Raw genomic sequence first — 10,411 nt, forward strand, 5'->3', positions numbered from 1 at the left:
AGCCCTCAGTCCCACCTCACTTATCATATTGTGGACAGTCTGAGCACTGATGGAGGGATTGTGTATTCCTGGTGTAACTCGGGCAGTTGTTGTTGCCATCCTGTACCTGTCCCGCAGGTGTGATGTTTTGGATGTACCGATCCTGTGCAGGTTTTGTTGCACATGGTCTGCCACTTCGAGGACGATCAGCTGTCCATCCTGTCTCCCTGTAGCGCTGTCTTAGGCGTCTCACAGTACTGACATTGCAATTTATTGCCCTGGCCACATATGCAGTCCTCATGCCTCCTTGCAGCATGCCTAAGGCACGTTCACGCCGATGAGCAGGGATCCTGAGCATCTTTTGTTTTTCAGAGTTCGTAGAAAGGCCTCTTTAGTGTCCTAAGTTTTCATAACTGTGACCTTATTTGCCTACCGTCTGTAAGCTGTTAGTGTCTTAACGACCGTTCCACAGGTGCACGTTCATTAATTGTTCATGGTTCATTGAACAGTGTTTAAAACCTTTACAATGAAGATCTGCGAATTTATTTGGATTTTTACGAATTATCTTTGAAAGACAGGGTCCTTTCATAAGGGACGTTTATTTTTTGCTGAGTTTATATATCGGCTATAGTGTATATATCCTGAAATTTCCATCCCTAACTATACATTTTTCAGACCAGCTAGAACTGCCAAATGGGGCGGCGTTAGCCTGCAGAGTTCTGTCATACTATCCAGGTCTGTGCCCAAACAATTCGAGCTTCTACTTTTAAAGATCCACCTTTCCAGAAAGAAGTCTCACCGTTGCCGCTTGTTATAGACCCTCTTCAGCCCCCAGCTGTGCCCTGGACACCATATGTGAATTGATCGCCCCTGTCTATCTTCAGAGTTAGTACTGTTAGGTGACCTAAACTGGGACATGCTTAACACCCCGGCCGTGCTACAATCTGAGCTAGATGCCCTCAATTTCACACAAATGATCAAGGAACCTACCAGGTACAACCCGAAATCTGTAACCATGGGCACTCTCTTAGATATCATCCTGACCAACTTGCCCTCTAAATACACCTCTGCTGTTTTCAACCAGAATCTCAGCGATCACTGCCTCATTGCCTGCATGCGTAATGGGTCTGTGGTCAAGCGACCACCCCTCATCACTGTCAAACACTCCCTAAAACAATTCAGCGAGCAGGCCTTTCTAATCGACCTGGCCCGGGTATCCTGGAAAGATATTGACCTCCTGTCAGGAGAGGATAATTGGTTACTCTTCAAAGTACTTTCCTCTCCATCTTAAATAAGCATGCCCCATTTAAAAAATTAAAAAATAAATAAATAAATGTAGAACTAAGAACAGATATAGCCCTTGGTTCACCCCAGACTTAACTGCCCTTGACCAGCACAAAAACATCCTGTGGTGTTCTGCATTAGCATCAAATAGCCCCCGCAATGTGCAACTTTTCAGGGAAGTCAGAAACCAAGATAGTCAGTTAGCTTTCCTAAGGCTAGCTTTTCAAACAGAAATTTGCTTCCTGTAGCACTAATTCCAAAAAGTTTTGGGACACTGTAAATTCCATGGAGAATAAGAGCAGCTGCCCACTGCACTGAGGATTGGAAACACTGTCACCACCGATGACATTCTCGATTATCGTAGATTTAATTAGCATTTTTCTACGGCTGGCCATGCTTTCAACCTGGCTACCCCTACCCCGGCCAACATCTCAGCACCATGTGCAGCAACTTGCCACCCCCCCACCCCCCGCTTCTTCTTCACCTAATCCAGAATGCTGACATTCTGAAAGAGCTGCAAAATCTGGATCCCAATAAATCAGTTGGGCTAGACAATCTGAACCCTCTCTTTCTAAAATTATCCGCCGAAATGGTTGCAACCCCTATTACTAGCCTATTCAACCTCTTTTTCGTATCGTCTGAGAGCCCAAAAGATTGGAACGCTGCCGCGGTCATCCCCCTCTTCAAAGGGGGAGACACTCTAGAGCCAAACTGTTATAGACCTATATCCTTCCTGCCCTGTCTTTCTAAAATCTTCACAAGCCAAGTTAATAAACAGATCACCGACCATTTCGAATTCCACCGTACCTTCTCCACTATGCAATCTGGTTTCGAGCTGGTCATGGGTGCACCTCAGCGATGCTCAAGGTCCAAAACGATATCATAACCGCCATCGATCATAACCGCCAACTGCTGCACTGTACTGTGCAGCCGTCTTCTTCGGCTTGGCCAAGGCTTTCGACTCTGTTAATCACCGCATTCTTATCCTCAGACTCAATATCCTTGGCTTGTCAAACGACTGCCTCGCCTGGTTCACCAACTACTTCTCAGAGTTAAATGTGTCAAATCAGAGGTCCTGTTGTCCGGACCTCTGGCAGTCTCTATGGGGGTGCCACAGGCTTCAATTCTCGGGCGATTCTTTTCTCTGTTTATATCAATGATGACGCTCTTGCTGCTTGTGATTCTCTGATCCACCTCTATGCAGACGACACCATTCTGCATACATCTGGCCCGTCTTTGGACAATGTGCTAACCTCAACGAGCTTCAACGCCATACAACAGTCCTTCCGTGGCCTCCAACTGCTTTTAAAAGCTAGTAAAAATAAGTGCATGCTCTTCATCTGATCGCTGCCCGCACTTTCCCGCCCGACTAGCATCACTACTCTGGATGGTTCTGACCTAGAATATGTGGACAACTACAAATACCTATGTGTCTGGTTAGACTCTAAACTATCCTTCCAGACTCACATTAAGCATCTCCAATCCAAAATGAAATATAGAATCGGCTTCCTATTCCGCAACGAAGCCTCCTTCAGTCATGCTGCCTATTCTACCGATCCTTGCCTTCGGCGACGTCATTTACAAAATAGCCCCCAACACTCTACTCAGCATATTGGATGTAGTGTATCAGTGCCATCGGTTTTGTCACCAAAGCCCCATATACTGCCCACCACTGCAACCTGTATGCTCTTGTTGGCTGGCCCTCACTACATATTCAGCGCCAGACCCACTGGCTCCAGGTCATCTATAAGTCTTTGCTAGGTTAAGCCCCACCTTATCTCAGCTCACTGATCACCATAGCAGCACCCACCCATAGCACACGCTCCAGCAGGTATATTGCACTGGTCATCCCCAAAGCCAACTCCTCCTTTGGCTGCCTTTCCTTCCAGTTCTCTGCTGCATATGACTGGAAAGAATTGCACAAATCTCTGAAGCTGAAGACTTATATCTCCCTCTCTAACTTTAAACATCAGCTGTCAGAGCAGCTTACCGAACACTGTACCTGTCCACAGCCAATCTGTAAATAGCACACCCAACTACCTCATCCCCATATTATTTACCCTCTTGCTCTTTTGCACCCCAGTATCTCTACTTACACATCATCTGCACATCTATCACTCCAGTATTAATGCTAAATTGTAATTATTTCACCTCTATGGCCTATTTATTGCCTACCTCCCTACTCTTCTACATTTGCACACACTACATGCATTTTTCTATTCTTGTTGACTGTACGTTTGTTTATCCCATGTGTAACTCTGTTTTGTTGCACTGCTTTGCTTTATCTTGGCCAGGTCACAATTGTAAATGAGAACTTGTTTTCAAATGGCCTAGCTGGTTAAATAAAATAGTCATTAGTCGTGTGTATATGTGTGTGTCTATATAGCCTATAGCGGTATTTATAAACTGGGTGGTTTGAGCCCTGAATGCTGATTGGCTGACAGCCATGGTATATCAGACTGTATACCATGGGGATGACAAAACATTTATTTTACTGCTCTAATTACGTTGGTAACCAGTTTATAATAGCAATCAGGCACCTCAAGGGTTTGTGATATATATGTCCAATATACCGCAGCAAAGGGCTGTGTCCAGGAATGTTAACTGTGGTATATTGGCCATATACCAAACCACCTTGGGCCTTATTGCTTAAATATAGCCTATAGTTTACAAGACATCAAGACGCATGCAACACGGTTTGACTACAAAATCTTCTTCAGACAACATTATTATATATATTTTTTTTTAGATGTTTATGGTTCAAAATTGGGAGTGAAGTGAATACTCCATGCAATCAAGTCTCCTAATGCAGACACCCAAACCACCACAAGGGTGCACTAGTAGATTAGCTATATCTGCCATATTCATATTCTCTGTATCAGTTTGCTTCAAATTCCTGTACCCCATACCCAGTCTTTCCCAGAGGAGGCTCACAAGGACCCCTACGGCAACATCCATTCCCCATAATAGTTTTTTCTGTAAAATCAACAGAAGCAGAAACGTCTTAAGGCAGGAGGAAAGAGTGGTTGAGGAACCACCATGGGGACACTGCTCACGCCTTTGGATTTCACAGAGCTGGTGTGTTGAATTCTGAGGGCTTGGGTCCTATGGTTTGAAAATGTACTGAATTACACATATGAAGTTCTCTGAGTTATAACTAGACATTCCAAGCCCCCACTTACCTCCCCCTACCCAGATGTAAAATGATGAGGACAGGACCTCAATAGGTGTTATTTTGAGATTTAAAATGGGTTTATTGGTAGCCAATTAAATTCTACAGTAGTTGTTTTGTCAAGTATTCAATAAACAAAGTAGCTTATCCCCAGATGAATATGAGTGGTATGTTACATCATGCCTAAGGATGTGTAAAGAAGTCTTACTGTCGCTACGTCAGATTTCCTGTTTAGTCAGACTCCTGAATGTACTGTATATGTTATGGACATCTGCTTGACCTTTCAATGAGATCTGACCAGACACAGTGCCCTACATTTCTATGTAAGTGCTACTACGAATATGTTGAGATAAGAGAATGCAAACTACCAATGCCACTGGGGTAAGAAAAAAGAACATATCCAAAATTCAATTAGTTCACCTCTAGGTTTTGAGGAAATTGTAATTGATTTAATTTGACAAAACTATTGTTGGATAGCTTCTAGTGTTGTATGTTTTCACAATCTTTTCCCATTGCAACAGAAAATAGTTTGATGCTATTTATTTCTAGGGAAATGAATGATGTTGGCTCCTACTTCATGCTACAGTACAACCATATCATATTATTCCAACCAGCATGTTGTAACATGAAACTACTAACTTTCTGCCATACTGAGAACAGCCTCTGAAGTCTCAATATACAGTAGACCGGCCTACTGTAGAGCCTTCTCTTTTTCAACTTGTAAGCTAGTTTAACACCATGGAACCTGCTCCCCCCGAGGACCAATGGTATCACTAGAAAACAATATAAACCAGGAAGAGGGGAAATGACCTGTCCTTGGAATCTAAAAATGTCATCAGGATGTTGCTCCAAAATATGGGAGGTTTCTTTCTGTGAATCAGTGAGAGGCTAGCATCTGTGTTCAGGTCAGACCCTGGGGCAGAGCACACTGAAGGTCTGGAAAGACAATGGTAATGACTGGGCGGTGGACATTGTGTATATGCTCCTACTTGTTACATCTATTTCTGGTCTAATATTTAAATTGGGGTATGATCATATATTCCAGCTATGGAAGAGCAACAGAGAAAGGGGACGGAGTTGTAAATGATGTTGCTTTACCTGTGTGGGCAGATGTATGTAACTATATAACAAATATAACTGACTAATATAATATCTTATTCAGATGATATTCAGAGTAGAACTGGTTGTGATACTCTCTCATTCACCAGACAGACTTGGGTCCTGTAACATAATACTGTAAGCCCTCTGTGGTTAGGGTTACTGTATAAATGTTTTTGAAATAATAGTGTGAAAATAAACACACCAATGGACTTTGTCCCTTTAAACAAAGAGCCCCTCCAAAACAACCAGCTCTCCATTGCCACAAGGGACCAGACTGTCAACAGTATCAACATTGTGACAGAAATTCCAAACAACCAAGCTAACTAAAGAATTATCTTTCTTTGGCCATGTTTAACAGGTGAGAGTGATTTGAGGAAAGACACCATGCATACAAGATATATGACTCGTGGTCATTCGATACCACACTGAACAAAACGGTACTTGTTACTTAAACTGGGGGAGACCTTAAGACTCCTGGCAGTATATGAATAAGGATGGCTCTCAGTTGAGCTGCCTGCAGACATTGCTGACCCCTGCTGGGGTATGATGGGCTGCTTTCCCACAGGCAAACTGGCCACCTCTAATGGTATTAACCTTATTTACCCCCCAGAAGAATGACTCTCTGGAACTGATGGAGAGCTGAAGCCTAGCACTCTTAACACCAGTGTCAAACAGTGACGCAGACGCCCTGAATGGTCTCCTTGTACAGGCTCCAGAGAAACTGCAAGTTGTCCTTAAACTTGACAGATTGCTCTGGAGACGGACCACAGGACCCCAGAACACTAGGAACCTAGAATTACAGGAGCACAGTCAGCTTGAAATGTCTGCTGCCAACAACATCTCCTTAATGGCTTACACTGCAGGTATTAATAAGCTGATCTAGCCTGTAAAAGGCAACAGTTTGTAATGCCTGGACAATAATATTGTAATGTTACGATGACTTGAAATGGTTTGGCGTCAAGACCACTCCAAATCAGTAGTGTGTAATTTTGTTGAAAACTACTTGCATAACAAGTTTGTCAGGGAAGTACATCCCCTCTTGATCCCCCAGCAGTCCAGATTTAGAGAGAATTCTGACTGAAATTCTTTCCTCAAGTTACTCAGCTAAAATATGTCTGCTGAATATTCTCAAGACAGATACAAGCAAAAAAGACTTGATGTTCATAGTCCCTCCCAGTCACAAAGTCCATTATAACTGTCTGCCTGGTATTTTTAGACCTTACGAGATGTGGGATATTTTTCATTATGCAATACAAATAAGCACACATATCAGATGTGCTATGCTGACCAGTAGACTTGTAGCTTAGAGGTTCAAAACAGTTTTAGCACTCAGTACATGTCCATTTGAATCGATGCCGGCAGTATTTTCCATTAAATTGGCACAGAGTTACATTACCAGAAAGAAAATTAACAATCAAAGAAACATTCCCTCCTACTGCTCATAGGCCCACGTTGAATGTCTTCTTTCAGGCGGTGATGCCCCCACAGTACTTCATTGTACACAGAGTTTGCCATTGTTCCACCTCACATCAATATTGGGGGATGGACAGCCTGGGAGGCAGTGGACAGAGAGCATCAAAAGCGTCGACCATGTAAGAGGAGGGCAAGGGTGTGGGACTTGGCTCTTTTTGATCACTTAAGTGTTCACTAAACACACACAAAGGAGCTGGGATCACTTGGCATGTCTACTGAGTGTCACTGGGAGCATTCTGGGCCCTGATGGGAACCCTGGCACTGCTAATCTTAAGAGGTCAGACAGGAAACAGGAAGTTGTCATGTGAGCTGATTCGTAAACCGCCAGCCTGGGTAGATTTCCATCCTGTCACTGTCATGTCATACCCCGTGTTTGAAGGGGATGGGGGATGGAATATCTACTTTGTGTGTCATCCTTGTCAGCAAGACAGAGCCTGATACAAAGTCCAGCAGAGGCTTCCACAATAACAGGAATGGCCTCTCCCCTGTCTGCCTACCACACCAACCCCTCATCTCTCACCCACCCTCCTTCCACCCTCTCTAGTTCATTGTTTGAGCATCAGAGGGCAGTGGCTTTGAGCTGGGTGATGCTGGCTGGTAAATGTTTGATAGTTGGGGGCCCTGAGGACCAAGGACACCATGACACCCTGCAATGAACAATGTATATTAAGTTGAACACCGGTCACTGTGCAAAAAATGTGACCAAGCAAGGGCCCCCTCATCTGAGATGTGAATATGAAATGGGGCAGATGCAACTCTCAGCCTACTGATCCACAAGTCAATTGTTTCATTGGTGGCCCTATTGAGCCATTTTAGTGAAAAGAGCCTGCATCCATTCACACTCATGGGAGACGGTTTATCAGGACTTACGTACTGCGGACAGGTATGTGCTGTCAGTGGGGTAGGATAGTCAATGGAAATAGTTTCCCCATGAGGACACTCTTCAAATTGACTTATTAGAAAGTTATGAATAACCCAGCGATAGCCAGATTAAAGATGGGGAAGTGCTGTATTAGTACTCTGGCTTCAAGCAGGCAAAATGTGCTTGGGAAAACAATAGAACCAGTAATTCTCTTCATCATCAGATGTGCTGATTTCAATGAGATGTAGCTTTGGATTCTTGTTTACTAGATCCATGAGAGTCCTCTTTAAAGGTCACCCTTGCTGAGAATAGAACCATCCCCCAACACACCCACACACATCCATGGGAAACACTAAAGACTTGACCGTTAGGGAGTTGACCATCTACTCAGGTCAAAGTTACCTTCCAACCAAAAGAGAACTTCACAGCAACATTTCCCTTTATTCGGTAGTACAAATCCTCGACATTTCATGCAACATCTAGAATAACAGTCTAACTGCAGCTTGGTCTGCTTGAGGACGTTCTCTAAGCATTCCTGTAGAGAGTGGGAAAGAGGCTGAGGCTTCCATTGGGTTCACATGAAAATGTCTGAATCAAGACACCCCTAAATCACAGCAAATGTGCTGCTCTGCCGTTGAGACTACAAAGTCCTCGCCGCCTCCTCCATGCGAACGCGTCACACTGCAGAACGCATTGACCTTTCAGATTTCATTAAGCATGAGGGGGCGTGAGGCCGGGGGAATATTCCCAGTGTGCTGTAATTAGAATCTAACAAGGGAAAAGTTGAGGGAGCATTAGCGAAGTGCCTGGTGGAGTTGACGGAGCATGAAGACCACATAGAAACAGTTGACAACGAAGATGAAGGGATTAGAGGGTCTACGACATCACAGGTTCATTTACCGACCAATTCAGCCTGTCTTCATTTCCCTCCATTCATGGTCAATCACCCTCTGTCCCAATGTAGCACATGCTATGGGCTCCACCCCCCATTACCAGAATGGATGATGAGTGTGAGTATGGGACTCAGTTAGGATGTCTCTGCTGTCAGCCTCACCTCTAGCATTGAATGTGAAAATGTGTGTCTAGTCTCCAGTAGACTAATTGTCCATTGGAACACGCATTTGTTGAAATACTGTCATTATAACCTGCTGCTTTTTTCATGAACCTCAGTTTGCTTCTGCTTTCCCCACAGTGTTTCTCATCCTCTGTCTAACCAGGCAACTGGAGCTGGTTTCCACAGTGTTTCTCATCCTCTGTCTAACCAAGGAACTGGAGCTGGTTTCCACAGTGTTTCTCGTTCTCTGTCTAACCAAGGAGCTGGAGCTGGTTTCCACAGTGTTTCTCGTCCTCTGTCTAACCAAGGAGCTGGAGCTGGTTTCCACAGTGTTTCTCGTCCTCTGTCTAACCAAGGAACTGAAGCTGGTTTCCACAGTGTTTCTCGTCCTCTGTCTAACCAAGGAACTGGAGCTGGTTTCCACAGTGTTTCTCGTCCTCTGTCTAACCAAGCAAATGGAGCTGGTTTCCACAGTGTTTCTCATCCTCTGTCTAACATAAGAACTGGAGCTGGTTTCCACAGTGTTTCTCGTCCTCTGTCTAACCAAGCAAATGGAGCTGGTTTCCACAGTGTTTCTCATCCTCTGTCTAACCAAGCAACTGGAGCTGGTTTCCACAGTGTTCCTTGTCCTCTGTCTAACCAAGCAACTGGAGCTGGTTTCCAAAGTGTTCCTTGTCCTCTATCTAACAAAGCAACTGGAGCTGGTTTCTTGCAGAGCCTCAGGCAGAGATGGTGTGTTGACTCAATGGCTGGCATTTAGGAAGAGAGACACAGTTGCTCTTTCAACCTCCAATCTGTTGGGAGAACAAATCCTGAGTCGTGTTGTTGGAATGTCCTTCTCACACATAAGCTTGACTGTATTGGGCTGGGAGGGGGCTGTCAGGGAGTGTGTGGGACACAGAAGATAAATTCAGTATGTGGAAACAAAAACATCTGACAGATCTGTTGTGGACGTGCTTGGCAGATTATGTCATGTCCCAGGCTTTCCGCTATCTGATTCTCATTCCAAAACACAAGAGTGGGCAAGAGGTATGACACAGTGGCTTGATGATAATGTAATAAACAATGTCTCGTAAATCATAAACATGTTCAGCAGGAGTCAGACGGTACATGAAAACATTTCTAAATTCTAGAGATGAAATAGTCAATTTACAGATCTCAAGTGCCGTACTGATGGTGGATTCACTTATTTTCATAGCCTTGAAGTCTGAAATGATATTATGCCCCAAGACAGACTTGTAATGAATGGCATTCAGCTCTATAACATGAAACTGAAGCTTTCTTCTTTGGAAACGATTACATGATTTTATGACCTGCAGAAAAATCTAAGTATTTCATGTGAAACTATGTGAAAATATGTGTTTTTGGAACACTTTACACGTGATCGCATGTGTAGTTTCATGTTATCAAATGTTGCTTTACATGTTGTCAAATATTATCACATTAACTTGTAATTATTGTATTGACAAATGTTACAAGAATGCTA

Source organism: Salvelinus fontinalis, chromosome 1 (assembly GCF_029448725.1).
Source record: "Salvelinus fontinalis isolate EN_2023a chromosome 1, ASM2944872v1, whole genome shotgun sequence".
Taxonomy (NCBI): domain Eukaryota; kingdom Metazoa; phylum Chordata; class Actinopteri; order Salmoniformes; family Salmonidae; genus Salvelinus; species Salvelinus fontinalis.